This window comes from Chamaea fasciata, unplaced genomic scaffold, assembly GCF_029207755.1.
Source record: "Chamaea fasciata isolate MVZ Bird 193981 ecotype frontalis unplaced genomic scaffold, bChaFas1.0.hap1 SCAF_16, whole genome shotgun sequence".
Taxonomy (NCBI): domain Eukaryota; kingdom Metazoa; phylum Chordata; class Aves; order Passeriformes; family Sylviidae; genus Chamaea; species Chamaea fasciata.
In genome coordinates, this window is record NW_027094101.1 from 6,062,891 (window position 1) to 6,079,651 (window position 16,761).

At 49.5% G+C, this 16,761-nt stretch overlaps 1 protein-coding gene across 4 annotated transcripts in view; it reads left to right on the forward strand.

Moving 5' to 3' along the window:
* Window positions 1-16,761, forward strand: part of ELFN1 (extracellular leucine rich repeat and fibronectin type III domain containing 1) — a 103,869-nt gene that overhangs the window by 18,402 nt on the left and 68,706 nt on the right. For all 4 annotated transcript variants that reach the window (XM_066198248.1, XM_066198247.1, XM_066198249.1 and 1 more), the window contains exon 2: window positions 3,944-4,056. The gene's annotated coding sequence lies outside the window, so the exon portion shown is untranslated. The remainder of the gene's footprint in view (window positions 1-3,943; window positions 4,057-16,761) is intronic.

Here is a 16,761-nt window from a genome sequence, read left to right on the forward strand (position 1 = left end):
CTAGGGTACCGCACCCTGGACCATTGCCTGTCCTCGTGTGTGTCAAGCAGCCCCTTCCTGCTCTGACAGCACCTCCCTTGCTGGGACAGAGTGGGGCGAAGGAGGCCTCAGGGACGATGTGGCCATGGTTTAGGGAAGTTTGTGAGGGCTTTGATCACAGCTTAGAAAAACTTCCTACCTCTCCTCTGTGCTAGTGATGACCTTCCATTTATTTCTTTCTTCTGCCATTGTAATGGAAGTCCAAGTGCTACACAACTGCAGAGATCCTGACACCGGAGCAGCCAGCATGCACCATTTCTCTGGAAAAAAAGGATCCATCCAAATGGTTCCTTTATGTCATGCTCTAATTTTGCCGCTGTTGGTTTATTTTTGTTTTTTGGCTTCTTTTATTCACGGTATTCTTAAAACTTCCCTTTCAGGGCTTAACAGCTTAACCATTTCAAAATCATGCCAAGCGGAAATGTAGCATACGATTTTCTCACTAAACATTGTGCTGATCGCTCAAATGTATTCTGGATTTGTGGAAAAGCTGCAAAAAACTGGGATGAAAGAGAGTGGGAATTAGCGCTCAAATGAAGAGCCAGGTCTTTGCATAATTGGGAAAGGTTTGTGGAAGCAAACAGAGTGCTCCTTGTCACCTTCTTGCTCTGCAGCATCCCACACTGGCGTGGCTCACAGCAGGGTTGGTGGGCAGGCAGGTGGTGATGCACAGGTCTCAGTCCTGAGCCTCCTACAGTCTTTAAACGTGGGTCTTATCCTGGGTGTTGGTCCCTGATATTTGAATTATGCCCTGTGCTCTGCTACCAGATTCCTCTCTGGGTTTCAGCAGCTCCTTCAGTCTCTTGGGCCTACCTCTCTTCTTCACAGGAAAGGGATTATAGTGCCAAAAATAGCCTGTTTTCCTAGGTGGGCCTCTTTGTGACTCTCTTCTGTGAAATACGTCTTTCTCCCTGTTCCTCCAAGTGAAATACAAAGGAGATGTGATTCACCACCAGTGCTGATGTGCCAAGGCAGCAGGAAAGCTTCTGGTGTGCAAAGGATGCTTTGTACCTGCACATGTGCCCTTCTGACACACAGATTCCTTGCTGGGGCTGGTGGCTGCCTGCTCTGCTTGTCCTACTGAGTAGCTGGAGGATTCAGGGCAGAAATGGCCCTGCTCCTGGTGCTGATGGAGCACCTCTGATGGGACCAAATGCCACTTCTGGGAGGTGGGGTGGGTGTTATGTGATCATAAGGACAGTCCCATGAGAACTGATTTGGGATGGGTCTGTTGTGACTTTTGTTTGGCTCTTGCTCCTGCAAGGAGCTGCATATTCTCAAGGAGGAGGAGGGCAAGGAACACATTTGGGAAATGCAGACTTTCTCCTGGAACTAAAATGGGTTATCAGCATCTAATGACTGCTGCAACTGCTCCAGAGCAAACCTGGGCTCCTGGGATGATCACGGGGCTGCAGACTGGCACAAGAGAAGTCAGATTGGTGTTGCAGAGCTGGGAGGCTTGTTTTACTCCTGACTTTCAAAGACGAGGATAACAGAGTTTTGGGGGTTTTTTTTGCCATTTCTGGCTTTTTATGGTTGCTCGCATTAGAAGATCCTTGAGGGTCCTCACTACTTGCAGAAAATGCCTGTGGGACCTCGAGCTGGAGAGCTGGGCTGCAGATCACAGCTTACAGATGCTCTGAGCTGGAATTTGCTCTTTGGTTACGGCTCTCAGGCTTGTGAGGTGAAGTGTGGGACAGCGGATGATTATTAGTAGCTTTTAAATTAATATTGCTCTTTAGAACATTTAATCTTTCATTAACAGTGAATACAATACACGCTGGGGTGGATGTAGCCCAAGAAATGGTCAGGGTCCTGCAGGGCTACAGCTCGGGCAGCTGTGAGTTCTGTGAGCCTGGGATTCTCCAAATCAGCAGAGGATGTGGGGAAGGGCTCAGTTTGATTTCCAGAAGTCTCATCTGTGTAAATCCTGGACAGGGGACAGGCAAGACCCTGTGCCCTGCCAGTGCCATGTGTCTTTGAAGCAGTTCCACATCCCTGCTTGCATCCCAGACCAAGAGCTGAACATGGTCCCTGATTTATTTATAATATTCCTGGGAGAAGGGGGAGCACGTGGAGGTCTCTGGACTGCAAGCAGAAGTGAAGAGCATGGCCTAGGCACAAACCACACTGAGGGTGCAGATTGTGGACATGAAGTGAGAAGGCTGAGTGAGCAAACCTGCTGTTTGAAAAACCTTGGGGTGCAGGAGAAGGGAGCAGAGAGATTCCTCAATTTGTGTCCTTGCCTCTCCCAAGTAAATCCTTTCTGGCTGATGTGGTTGGCACGTGCAGAGCATTTGGCTTGGTGCTTCAGTGGATGGTCTCCAGTTGGGGTGATAGCTCAGAGCTGGGAGGGGGGGAAGCATTAGGGAGCCCAGGGGGCAAAATGTCTTGCCATGATCTTCAAAGAACAGGAAGAGCATTTTTTAGGGTTATTGTTCATATTACAGGAAATTTCCCCCCTCTCTTTTCAGTTAATAACCACTGGGGCAAGAGACTTCCCTAGCTCGTAGGGGAGCAAATCTGAATAAACCAGTAACATTCATGTTGTTGGAGAGTGGCTCCACTTGAGTTGTTTTTCCACTGTTTGGATAAATAAGACAGTAAGAAGAGCTGCTGAGATATTTGGCAGAGAAGTGAATCCCCCAGGAGATCGGGGCAATGTTGTTTATTTGTGGGAACTGCCTGTGCATGAGGGGTCAGTCCTGCAGTTCTGTAGAGAGAAGGGAAACAAACGTTCTCTGTTCTAGCACTGGATTCATTGCAAGGGGGTATACCAGGGATCATTAGTGCCACAGCCACCGTGATCTTTTGCTCAGATTAGTTTTCTCTTTTTAAGGAAAAAAAAAAATAATGGCAGGTTCCCATTAGATCAGATATGGACAAAGTAATAGCGTTATCAGAGAGATTGAGGTCTGCAAGATTAAAATGTGAAAGAGAGGAGAAATGATAGCTTTGGCCCTGCTTGCTGTTACAGCAGCCATGTGAATAAATGACTCTATGCAGATAAGCAGGGCAAAAATAAAAGGGATGCTTAGGACGAGATGGCAAAAAAAAAAAAAAAAAAAAGGGAACTAATCAGCAGATTCAACCACTGTAATAATGCAGTAAACATGGAAAATTGCATTATATTAACTCCTCTGCTTCCCCTTGTGTACATTAGCCACAAAGTCATGGATAGGTGATTCCCTGTGAAGGTGCAGTGCTGCAGAATGCGGAGCTCCCTGCTCCTGGGGGAAGGCGTGAATGATGCTAAAGGGGAAAGTTGACTTTTGAACTGCCTGAGGAAGCCGTGGCTCGAGCGGAGCTGCGGAAAAACTCGCAGCTCACCGAGTTAAAAATCTGCTCCCAGGAAAAGGACGGCCGGTGTGCTTGTCCTCAGTGCTCAGGCAGCAGTAGGGTTCGTGCTGAACCACAGCTTAATTGCAGTCCTGGGATGTTCCCCTGATGCGGGAGAAATTGGTCTGCTGCAGCTTTTCCTAATATATATATATATATATATATATATTTCTTTTTTAACTAGTGAACTGATTTCCATTTTGTTCAATTTCTCACAAAGAATGACAAGTAGCCACTGCAGCTTTTCCCTGAGTTCAAGCAAAACCAGCATGTAACATTATTTGCAAATTAGCTTCATCCCTCTGGCTCCCAGTTAAAGCAGGAACTGCTTGGTCCAGAGTTGCTCCCAAAATATCCATTTAAACCATGTAATGATTCTGACTCTCTCATGCATAGTAGATGAAAGACGATCCGCGATTTATTTTTAAAGCTTTGAACCCCAAACATGGTCAATCATAGAAAAAAAGATTAAAAAAGGAGGAAGTCATGATAATGCAAAGCTGTGAGAAAAGCAGCCCTACACTTCACAGTAAAATCCGTTTTCTTTGCACTTTTTTATTAACAGCTTCAACTATGATCAGTGCATAAATCTACCTGCAACACAGGATGTTGGAAAATTACCGAGAGACAGCAACGTCCTCCCTGCTGCTTGGTGAGAAAAGAAGGATGCACCTTCAGGTATGGGCTGGAAAATTGTTTCATCCTCTGTTCTCTGTTTGTGTTGCACTGAGCTTGTTCATTGCATTGATTGGAGGGGGGAAATGAGGTGTTTGCAAGAGGAAAACTTCAGAAAGGATTCTCTAAACTTGTCTCAAGCCACAGATAAGTGTCTGCCTGGGACCTGCTGTGCACCCAAGCATTCCAAGCCTCTTTGGGCTGTACTGGGGGTTAATGGTGGCGTTTTGTCCCGCGTTTGCTGTTGTTCTTTCCGTGCCCCTATGGAGGTTTTTGATCCTGCTCCTCTTGGTGAGCACCAGATCAGCTCCGCTCTGGGTGCTCCCGCAGCCTCCCAGGAGGAGCAGCTCCGCTCTGGGTGCTCCCCCGGCATTGGGAAGCAGAGCACGGGCCCTGCTATTCCCTGCTCCTGGTTCAGGGAGGATCAGCTCCCCTCTGGGTGCTCCTGCAGCGTTGGGAAGCTGAGCACATTCCCTGCCATTCCCTGCTCCTGGATCACGTCGAACCGCGCATACGAAATCGCCGCTTGCCCGGCACTTGGAAGGGATCACATGAAGGGCTGAGCAGGATGAAGCTGCGTTGGCTGCTGCTGCTGAGCTGCTGCTCTTTAGAGCAGGAGCAGAGCTAAGCACTCCTCCTGGGTTTTCTTAATCCAGCCTCAATCCATGCACTTCAAACAGGAGCCTTGTTTTAGGGCTGTGCTGAGCACTCGAGTCTCCCAGCAAGCTGCTCTCGTGCCTGGAAGGGGCAGCCAGAAGCCAAAAAGCCGGTTTTACTCTCTTTTGAAGAGGATGGAAATTGCTTCCCCTGAGCAGGGGAGTACGGAGGGGAGTCGTGCTTCCCAGGACAAGAAAAGGGAGGGTTGGTGACTTCCTGAACGTGGATTTTTCTGACAGTTGTCTGATGCTTTGGGCTCAACATGGACAAGCCACTGTCCCTGAAATCCAGCATAGCAACTGGATTATAGCTGTCACATCCATCTCCCTAGGGAGAAAAAAGGGGTTTCCAGCCACAGAGGCCAGTTTAAAACATGCCGGTTTTCTCCAGCATGCTTTCCTAAATATCTGTTTTGTAGCAAACGAGGACCTCAGGGCTACTTAAATCTTGGCAACTGGTCAGCACTGTCATGTTGCAGGTTGGGGTTTCTCATTTATCTGGGTGGGTTGGTTGCTTGTTTTGCCACGTGTGCAAGTGGTTTGAGGAAGTAATGGGCATTAGCTCATCTGTCATCTCAGTGTTTATAGATGCCTGCCCAGTGGGAGCCGTTGCTTCTAGTAAAGCTCTTTCTCTTCATCGAGTCCATCGCTCCTGTTTGCATTTCCCTTATTGCCATGTTTGCTCCCTGCAGTGGCCACTGGGGGACTTGAAGTGGACAAATTGCTGTTGCTGGCTTTCACCTGGGGCCTCTTGGGAGGCGGCAGTATTGTGAGCATTGGGGTCCGCAGCATGTGACATGGGCTCCAGAGGAAGCCCGTGGTGGGACCTGATGTCCTGATATTTCTGTTGGAGTGTATCTGTGCCGGTGGGTACATGGGGTGGAGAGAGATGTGCTGGGGCCAGAAAGGAGCTGCAGATTTCGAGACTTGAGTAGGTCTTTGTTTCACTGATGTGTTTCATGGATGTCTTGGCAAGCACCAAGGCTTCCTCATCTGTGGGAAATACTGGCAGTCTTAGAGTGACAGCTTAGATTGAGTTGTGGCTGCTGAGGACTCTTGAAATGTTGCTCCAAGCTGGATCTGGATTAGTTAAACAGGTAGTTCTGTATGTATTTTCCAAAGGTGAGGAGAAAACAAAAAGGGAGATAGGTGTTAGAAGGGGGGTGGATGAGAGCTGCCCTCCTGGTGCAGGGTGACCATTGTGCTGAGCTTTCAGCTGGATTTCCAGCTTTCTGCCACTTCTGCCTTGGCTGTGGTGCTCTGTCAGTACTTTGCACCACACTGATCTCTCCCCAGTTTTTCCTTTAGCCTCCCCTGCATACACACGATGCACGAAGGCCTGACACCACGTGCCAGGTGACACCATGAAGGTTGGGTTTGCTCCCTGCAATCCTCTGTTCCCACCCTGCATTTCTTGGGAGAATTCTGGCGTCCTGTCAGGCCATGGGGGAGGTGTTTTCCACCCCTTCCCACATCCATGCATGCCTTTCTCCCTGCAGGGAAACCCACGTTGGCACAGGACAATGTTGGATGATGCTGCACATTCAATATAAGGATGCTCCTCTAAAGCAGGATGGAGGCTGAGAGTAACGCCTTTTAATGTTCCTTCTCATAATTATCCTCTTAATTACTCAATGAAATGCCCAATAAAACAAATCACTATAATTTCTATTTTATTCCCTGCCTTTTGCGGGTTATTTAAGAGCTCAGGATACATTAAGGAGGCGCTTTGTCACAAGGGAATGCTTTCCAATAGATGATACTTGCAAAATGGTTTTATGTCCCTATCCTGCATGTTTCATCCTCATTTTCCATGCCAGTTTGCTAATTACCAGAGGCACTGGTGGCTGGGAAGCACTGCCTCCCTTGCTGCCCATCTCTGCTGCGATGAAGTCACAGCTCTGAGTTTGTGACATCCCCATGGAAACAGCCCGTGATGTCACTAGCGGGGATTACAACTTTCCAAAGCATCCAGGCACAATCAGCCGGGCTGGAACTCTTGGGCTCTCACATGTCTTTAAATAGCAAGGAACTAAAATGCAGGGAAGTCTTTAAGAAGGCTTTAGATTTCCCTTTTCTTACTCTGAAGGAGGGGAAGCTGTTGACTGCAGGGCTTCCACCAGCAGTCCTGTCCTCTTGTCCTGCACCAAGCCCAGCTCCCTCATGCAAAATTGGCATTTGCTTGGGGGGGCTGAGCCCTTCAGTGACCTGGTGCAGGATTCTGTGGCCAAGAGTTGGTGTAATGGGCATCTCTCCAATGTCCCTGGGGGCTGTAGGTGTTCCCAACCCCATGCAACTCCTTTTTGCTCTGTACTTCTTGCTGATAAAGTGAACATAAAGCAAACCTGGGGACCATCGATCCCCACAACCACCCCCTGCCCATGCTTCACTCCATCTAAACTGCTGGCTCCCCTGGCTTTCTTCCGTGCTTTTTGTCTAATACTCATAGTATTTGCATTATAAGACATTGTTCATGCACAGGCAGTGAGGGAGGAAGATTCATGTGTGTGCCTCTCTAGCAACAGGAAAACCATGTAATAACCACACTTTATTTTGCACCTGGGGAGGAAATTCAGCTCCCATGGCCAGTACCACAAACTGTGCAGGGTGTTTAAACACACAGCCCCAAAACTTAAACAGGGTGGCCACCTGACTGATATTTATGTACCCTATTTAATCAGCAGAAGCAAATCAAGCAGATGGAAGAGTCAATCTCTTTATTTTAGTTTTTCTAAGGTAGGAATAAAAATGATATTTCAAAGGCCAGCGTGTCTCAGCTGAGCGGTGGTGGGGAAAAGCCGGTGCCGCAGAACATACTGTCCTGTCTCCCGCTTCCTCAGATCATAACTTCTAAGCTGGATTCAATAGGAATAAATGTTCAGTAGTTCCGGTGGTGGCCTTTGGAAATGGAGCTAATGGAACAAGACAAAAAAATAGTTACAACGTTTTGACAAGCGCCTGAATGTTTAATGCTATGCACGGCAGCAGCCCAACTGTGGGGAGGTGGTGGGTGCACCTGCAGGGAGCTGTGCCCCTCGTTAGCACGACAACGAGTCCTCCCACAGACACAGGAAATTAAGCAAATGCTGTCTGAGCTGTGTGGTAGTAAACAGGCCAAGGGCAGCCGTGGCTTTGGCAGCCCCACACCGTGCAGCAGGGGAAGGGCTTGGTGGCCTCATGCTGGGGATCCCCGGAGGCAGAGGAGGGTGGCCAGTTCTTGGAGGAAACCGGTGGAGGAGAATGCATAACATTACCCTGAGCTGAGACAGGAGAGATGAAGAGGCTGCAGTGATTAAATTGGATCTACTGAAATCCTTCCAAAGCAGGCTTAGGAATTAAGAGCCATCAATGTCACATTGAGGGTCACTCGCTGCAGGACATCTCCGGCCGGTGCCCGGCCTCCCCCCCCTGCCTCTGTTTAGCCCCATCTGAGCCTGAGGAAACTCATCCTTTGTTTCAGAGCCCAGTTGGACATTCTCCTCAGCCACAGAACAGTGAATATCAGCGAGGAGAGCCTCTAAGAAGCCAATTTGTCTAGAGAGGAAGGATTAGACTGTGTGTGGCCAGATTTGCTTTGAATTCAGGTGTGACCAGGGATTTAATAATGGGGGAAGGTGGTGGGGACAGAAAGCATTGAACGGGCTGGACTGACATTTCCTTCGTGCAGAGATCTGCTGGCTGGTCCCCTGGCAGCAGCAGTGATGGAGACCAAGCTCAGGAGGTGTCAGCTGGTGTCCCCTGTGCATCAGGGACAGCGTGGTCTGCTCACTGAGACGATTCTTACCATGCTTATGGGACTCAACTGAAGCCACCATGCTGTGCTGCAGGCTGGTCGTGCCTGCCTGCCCCTGGGGCTGGATCCAGCCCACCACAGTCTCATCCAGAGGAGTCACAGCCCAGAGCAATGCTGCGGCAGCACAGCTGTGCCATGGCAGCCTGCACACACCAGCAGCACTTCAATCTCAGATCATGCCCCCCCAATGCCAGCACTGGAATATTGGTGGGACCAGCCAGAGCCGGGATGGAGCCCACCCATGAAACTGGCAGGCATTCCTTGCCCGGGAGTGAGTTTCCAGTGTGGCTCGGATGCTTTGGTCATGCTGGCCTGCGGTAGACCAGGTCGCCAGTTCATCTGCTGTCACCGGTGCCACATTTACACACCATCAGTTCTGTGAAGCAGAGCCACCTCTCCCAGCCACATACAGGCACTGAGCAGTGCCCCAGAGGGACTGTCCTGAGTGACAAACCTCTGTCTGATCTGGGACTCCCACTGAAGGGGTTTTTTATGCCCCTCCTCCGCCTTTCTCCTTATTTTCCACAGCTGGAACGACGGGTCACAGCAGGGAGATTTTCACACATCATTAGAGCCAAGTGTCCAATTCCACACAGCCGTCAACTCCAATCAGAGCGATTTAAAAGGCAGCGCTTCCTTTAATCATCCGGGGACGCTCGGATCTGTTAGTGTGAACTGAGTGCTCCCGTAAGCACGGGAGAAGCAGGGGGATGGAGCAACGGGGAAATGATGCTGAGATGGGACTTGTGGCGTTCAAGAGCAGCGGCTCCTCACATGTAGATCAGCCCCAGGGCAGAGCTGGAGGGTGAGGTCCTTCCTCCCTGTCTGTGTCTTCTGGTTTTCCTCCATGGGTGATTGATGTGGCCGTGGGTTCGTGTGTGCATGAGCGGGGCCCACAAAAGGGCTGCTGTCTGCAGCTGAGACCTGTGCCAGGGGTGATGTATCAGAACGTTCCTAAGCAGGACGGAGCCTCAGCAGGAGAATTTCTGACTCACGAGGTGGAAGCATCCTGCTGTGTGAGGCCCTGGGCACTGGAGGTATCCTGGAGACCTGTGGGTGCTGCAGCAACCTGCGGCTCCACAAATTCCTGCGGAGCAAACGAGTAACCCAAAATCTTGGAGCTGTGCTTCACCTCTCACTGTCCCAGCCAGCATCCCTGACCCTGGAACACTGTAAAAATGTGTGCTGGGCTCTGTGAAGTGGTGCAGCTCCATGTCTGTGCCAGCAGCAGGAGACACACAGGCACAAAGTCCCTCCTTTCCAAACAGCACCTGGAGCCCGCAGAGCGGTGCGTGCGCAGCCCTGCCAGGGGCACGCTGCATTTTCCCTGTGTGCAACCACACGACCTTCTCTCGGCCTTCTCACAGTGCTGCCACAGCCCCCATGCAATGCAGATTGCACGTGGATATGGGAAGGACAAACACATGAGAAACATCACGGAATTACCAACACACCTGACTGCAGGAAGATGAATGTCCTTCCCAAACGCTCTGGCATGCGCAGAGTCACTTTCCACAGTGTCCCTGTCTCAGAGCTTTCAGTGCTCATGATTTGTCCAAGGGCAACTTTGCAAAATGTCAACGTTTTAATCAAAATTCCCTGTGACAGGCTTCAAGTTTTAATTAAAGGAACTTGGGGGTGTATGTTTGTTTGTTTGTTTGTTTGTTTCCATGAAATTAGGTGGGGGTTTTTTCCTAAGAAAGCAAATGTTTTTCCAAGGAAAAAATGACAGCCCCTGTTTTTTTGCTACTCTGCCACATCTTTCTGGCTAACCTGCTTTCTAAAACAACCTGTGAGCCTCTCCAGCAGGAAGCTCAGCAACCTGGTGGTGCTGTGTCACCGGTTCCTCTGAGAGTAGCACTGCCAGGACTGCCCAAGGCAGCATGTTCACACCACTGGCCAGATCCACATGTACCAACACACCTACAGCCCTGAAAACACAACCAACTGATGCTGTAGATAAAATCAGCAACTTGCAGACAGGCTTCTGCCTTAAAATCTCAGAGACCAGCAGCAGCACAGGCAAAGACTAAGAGAAATTTTGCCATTAGCCTCTGAAAACCCGAGAATTTCTGCTAAAGAAGCAATCAGGTTGGTGTTTGTTCTGCCCTTGCTGCTGCAAATTGATTGGATTGATAGGAATGAAGGCAGTGGTGTAAGAGAGAGTCAGAGCAGCCTTCTGGACTTTGATTTGATCTCTGCCTTTCATGGTCTTCCCTTTTGTACTTGCTCATGGCTTTTAAAGGCAACTCTTTGATGAGAGGTGGCAAAATCTCACTTAGGCAGAGCTTTTTTGGCAACAAACATTTGACTCTTGGAGCTGCCCTCATCTGTTGGGTAAACATGAAATGATCATCTTTGACTGGAACTGATCCTCTAGAGCCATGTCATTCCACTGGGGAGAGGTATTTTCACTGATTTTCAATGTGGATTATTTTTGTAACTGACTGTAATAGTTTCTTTGGCGGTATTAGGGCTTATTATGTCAGGATTTATTTCGGCGTGAGGTGATTCGACATGCTGTAGTCCTGTAACTTGCCTTTGCCTGCTGAAATCCAGGGGCCCATCTCCTGCTCCCACCACAGACACGATGGGGGCAGCTCTTTGCACCTGGACCTGTCTCCCAAGGTCAGCTTTCCCTCCAGTTGCTTCACAAATGCTGAAGGAGCAAGTTTAAGAGAACAAATTCCCTGTGAAGGACAGGTAAAAACTCACCTAGGGGAAACATCTATATGGAAAAGCCTCCTAGAAAGAGGAGGAGAGGGCAGCAGGGAAGGGATTGCAGCTTTAGAGGAGCAGTGCAGGCACTGGCAGCTCCCTGGCATTAGCGGAGGGGTTAGCAGCAGAAAACACAATTGAGAATTAAATGTGGATTATGCTGCAGTGATCCTGAAACATCGGTAGTGCTGAGGCAACTAACAAAGGGCTTTATTTCCTTAGAAGAACTGCTGGGCCCAAAGCAGTTGTAGATAAAACTCTTCAGGAGCTGCTCGTGATGAAGTGGTGAGGCAGTGAGCCAAGGCAGCATGTTTTGGTCTCTGGTTCCTCCTGGAGAATATGGCAGTGCAAACTGGGGGATCTGCTCCTCAAAGCCCCATGTGATACGGGATTTTGGACATCACTTCACCATCAAACACTGCCAGGCTCCACCAATTATCAGAAGAGAAGGTTCACATAAACCCCTTCAGTGCTGTTCAGTAGAAATGAATAGGTAAGACTGGCTGCTGTTTCTCCCTCCATCAGCATCATTAAAATCATTCAGGACCTTGGGTTTATGGTGCACCTCTCTTGCTGGGATTGGGAAAGGATTGGGCTCAGTATTTTTGGTCTCCCCTCAGCCAAAACAAAGGCTTATGTGTAGGAACTCCTCTGGGCTGTGCAGTCAGCCAGGCTTGAGGTTTCCTTGGTTTGGTGATCCCAGCTGAACCATCAGCTCGGTGGAACTCTGAGTTGTACAGATGGATGGTTGGGATGGATGGACTGGGTCATGTTGAGGTAGCAGAGGCCAGGAAATTGGGACTTCACTTGCCTGCAAACCCTGATGTGCTCAGCAAATGACATTGGGCAACACTGACCTCCTCGAGCTGGAGTTTGGATCATGCTCTGCTTGGGCAAAAGGAGGCACTTTCAGCCTGCTGAGCAGACCCCTCAGGCCCCCTCACAGGCTGAGCAGGGGTGTGTGCAAGAAGGGGGATGGACCCTCTGCTCCATTACACAATGAGCAAGGCAGTGCTTACACCTTGCCTGCAGCAGCAGGGCATTTGTAGGTTCCCTGGCATGACCTCCGGGCTGGGAGGAGCAGGGGGCTGTCTGTCTGTCCATCCTCTCCCACTACGCGAGCCAGTTAGCCACAGCTCCTTTTGGCAGCCCGATTCCCTGCTCCAGCAAGTGCTGGGCTAATGGGGAGGCGGCCGCAAGAGGAACACTCTGTTCAGCAGCTGCACATTCCATTAATTTAATGAGGATTTTTTTTTTACAAGGCAGATGGCAAAATAGCTATTTTCTGTTGTCTAATAAATACCATCAGCAAGGCAGAAAATGTGCAATCTCGCCAAGTCCTCTCCGATTCCTCGCCCTCCTGTCCCGATGTGTTTCCCCCATCCTCTGCTGGCAGCTGGTGGGGCTGGGAGGTGGGATGGGAGGGAGAGGTGGGACACCAAAGGCAAGTCCAAAATTGCTGGTGGGACCTGCACGTTGAGACAGCAGCTTCCCCTGATTGGGCAGAGCCTTGGTGTCCTGCTGGGAGAGCTGTGCTCTGGCAGCCTCCACCGATCCAATTCTCACTTCATCTGATTGCAGTAATAACAACTCACACAAATTTCCTGCCTCAACCTGAAATCTTCCAGCTCTGCAATGCAAATAATATAATGCGTGATGAGGAGCCCAGTGACAGGGATAATAATAATAATAGTGATGAAGCCTTTATTCAATGAATGAGTGAATCAAGCAAGCAAAAATAAATGGTATTCAGGGCTTGGAAATCAATAGGAAGAGAAATCAGGAGGAAATGCAGGGGGACTTGCATCTCTGGGGGAGCACTGTCCTTAGGAATGGCGTGAAGGAGAGAGGAGCAAAGCCCTCTGAGCTGGGCATTCCTTGCCTGCCCGTGTTGCTCCTGGGCTCGCTCCTCTCCTGTGGTTATATTGCCTCTGCTGAGCTCACTGCTGTGCCTGGTCCCAGCCTCCCTTGATCTCCTTGGCCCCCTTGATTTACAGCTCTCCTGAGCTCTCTGAATGTGTCTAGGCAGCTGGCAGGCTACAGACCTGACCTGGGGTTGGGTAATAACTTGTCTTTTGTCCCATGCCCAGGAGGTTGGCCATAAAAAAGCTCCAGACATCAATTTTCCTCTCCACCGGGGTGGAATTGCAAAATGATGAGTTGGTCTTTGCCCTCATTTATCTCTTTTTTCCTTCCTCCTCCTCTTTTTATCTTTCTCTGTTCTTCCAACACTACTGCTCATTGCTCTCTTCTTCATCCCCTTTCCACCATCTCCTCCATCATTTACCAGCCTCCCTCCCCTCTGCACATCACTGCTTCTCCTCTCTCCCCCTTTTGCCCTCTTCTGCCTCATTTTTTCTGTGTTTCCTTCGCATCTCAAAACTTTTATGATTTTTCTTGCTGTGCATAGCAGTTTGATATCTATACCTGTAATAGCCTGCTAATACAGTAATTCCACAAGAGACCCTTTAAAAACCCAAAGCCTTGGCAGGTAGTAAAACTCACCTTTTAACTTGGCTTCCTCTTTATCAGGGATTCATTTCAGACAGGATTTTTGTGTGCACAGCTCTGCCACTCTCTGTTAGTAAAAAAAAAACAACAAAAAAAACCACAAAGGATTAATTCCTGCAACAGGTGAATATGTTTCACAGCTCTGGTAAGCAGGATCCATTCTCCACTTCCTGCAGGTATATGGGGGATTTAATCATCTAACATGGTGCTTCTCTTTGTCGAGTGGGCGTTTAAACTGTGCCTTACCTGTAGGTGTGCAGAGACCTCCTGGGGAATGCACCAGTGGGGCATTCCCATGAAACCTTTGCAGTATCCAAGGAGTTTTTCCACTTTCTGGAGAGATGCCGTGTAGCAAATTCCCAGCTGACATCCTGCTGTCTCAGGTGACACTGGCATGGGTTGAGGTTACTGAATGCTCTGTCCCAGCACCAGCAGTGCCAATCCCTGCCCTGAACCCACCTGTTGAATTCTCCCGTGGCCCCTGCCTGTCTCTCCAAGCAGTGCTTGCTTAGGTGAGGGACTGGCACAGCTCCAGCCTGGCAATGCCCTTTCTCTGACCTCTGAGAACAGTATCTTCCATAAGCCTAAAGAAAAAGGAAAAGCTTCTCCTACCCTTTCCTCTCTAGCCTCTTTTGATGGTGTCTGCTGCTTTGTATTGTATTTAAATTTATGCAAATATGTTAGTGGATAAAATATGCAGAAGACAAACCTGGGAAGTTTAATCTGACTTGCAAATGTGCTGGGAAGAGGCACTTGGTGAGTTGAAACCAGACTTTTACTCCTTTTGCCCCAACACCTCCAGCAGGACCTGCCCTAGGGCAGTAGGGAAGTAGCTGTGTCCTAACATCCTCTCCGTCTCCACTGCTACATGGGCTTGGGGATAATGAAGAAACCAGGGTGTTCTCCTGTACTGTAAATATTGCAGCAGCACTGACCTCTCTTGGGCCCCCCAGTGTCATCCAGTTTCCCTGCTGGTCCCTCAGTGTGGGTGGAAAGGGCAGCATTTGATTTCTCTGCAGTAGTGGCTGAGGTGGTGGTGTCTTGTCACATTAAGAGTGATGGGAACAGGCAGTGAGCAACTCTTGGAGCTGGCAGCAGGCAGTGAGAACTGCCTGCCAGTTCCTGCTTTGGGACTGCCAACCCTCTCCCAGAGTGGAGAGCCCAAATTTCATCATCTCCAGTGGGTTCCTGAGCAATGGGGCAGGAGATGGCACTGAGCAGGGAGATGTGACTTGCAAATCTTCTGTCAGGATGTTTTCTGGACAGCACAAATCTGGAATAATTCCCCTGACCAGGCTGCCAGCTTTATACACAGGAGATGAAGTAGGAGATAATACAGCATGTCGTGTGCCAGATATTCAAGAGTTTCTAAGTACATTGCAAACAGGGAGCTACAGGGCAGCATTGCTCTTTCCATTTCACTCGCAGGAAGGCCCTTGAAAATGGTGAAGTTTCCTGCCAAGTCACCCCAGGGACTATAATCTCTGTTTTATATTTACAAAACTTTGGAACAATGGCTCTCTGTGCTTCCCTGACAAGACAGGAAAAAGTATTCATCTTTTCTAAGATAAAAGAACCTGATCTAACAGAGGTTCTGCACTGGACTAGTCAAACATGGTATTTTTCAATAACAAAAGCTGGCTAGCTCCAAGCAAAATGGGATTTTCAGCAAGCAAGGTGACCAGAGTTTGGGGAGAGGGCCTGCAGGTAGACAGATACCAACAAATTGTGGTGAGTCATATTTCCTTGATAACAGAGTTGCGAGATGCCCCTCATGCACTGCTGAGCAGAGCAGTGGTTGCCATCACGTCCTCCTTCCTCATCTTACTGACCCTCACCAAAACGGTTGTGAGGGGCCCAGGAGCTTTGTTTGGAGGCAGGAGTGCCTGGGTGGAGCTGGCCCAAGGGAGTCTGTGGCTTATTTGGGATGGTTTGATGTGAGCTGCTGGTTCCCTTCACCAGCACTGTCAGACCAACATTTCAGGGCATCTAAAGACTCCTCGTCCTGCTAGACAGCAGGATCGGGGTTGGAAAGGCAGCATTAAATAACTAGAGCTGCTTGGACAGAGTTTACAGAGGTGATAGAGCCAAACTCCTCCCAAGAGGAGCAGGCAGCCTCACAGGGGGGCAGAGGGCACACAGGCTGCTCAGGCTGGGCACTTGGAAGGAGATGTGCACTAAGAGTGTGGCACAGCTCCACAACAGATGGCCAGAAAAGGCCGTGAGATCTCCATCTTTGGAGGTCTCCAGGACTCAGCCACACCAAGCCATGGCCGGTCCAGCGTTGAAGGTAATCTTGGAGATAACTCAGGAGGGAGCTCACTCCTGCATCCAAAGGACAGCAGACTGTCACCTGCCCTTCTCCTCAGTGACACACCTGGAAGAGACTTGCCACCCCAAACTGTTGTGTACTTGTGTGGTGAGAGAAGAGCCAGGCTTGAAATGTCACCTCATTAGAGCTGATAGGTGAGATAGGTTACAGAAAAGGAGAGCTATCAGTCTTCTGGCTCCTGAGGGGATGAGCTCTTCAGCCAGAACGACTGGGGGCCTGTAATGGAGTTAAATGAGTTAACTGAGTTAACTCCATCAGGAAGCTCAGATGTTGGCATTCAGCTGAAGAGGAGAAAACATCTAGATTTCTTTGTGGAGAAAATCCCTCAAACCCCAAGAAAACAGCATTTTCTCAATGCAGAAGGAAGGAGCCTCTGCCACACTGGGTTCCTGCCTGGAGGCTGCATGTTTGGGGCAGAGAGGGTGGTCAGTAGAGGTTACAGCAGGTGGATCAGCCCTTTCCTTTTGTGGAGGGTGGTCCAGTTGTCCAAGGTTACTCTGGGTCTGCCCAGGAGAGCTGATGAATTTCCATGGAGCCAGGACTGTCATGCAGCCATCAGTCTTCCCCTTCTCTTGCCCAGGTGTGAAACCTTCTCCCCCAGTCAGCCTCCATCATCTTGGCTGCAGTGGGAAGCTGATGGAGAGAAATCCTTTCCTGGGGGCAGATTCAGGTGCAGGGGAGGTTTCAGCAAACAACTC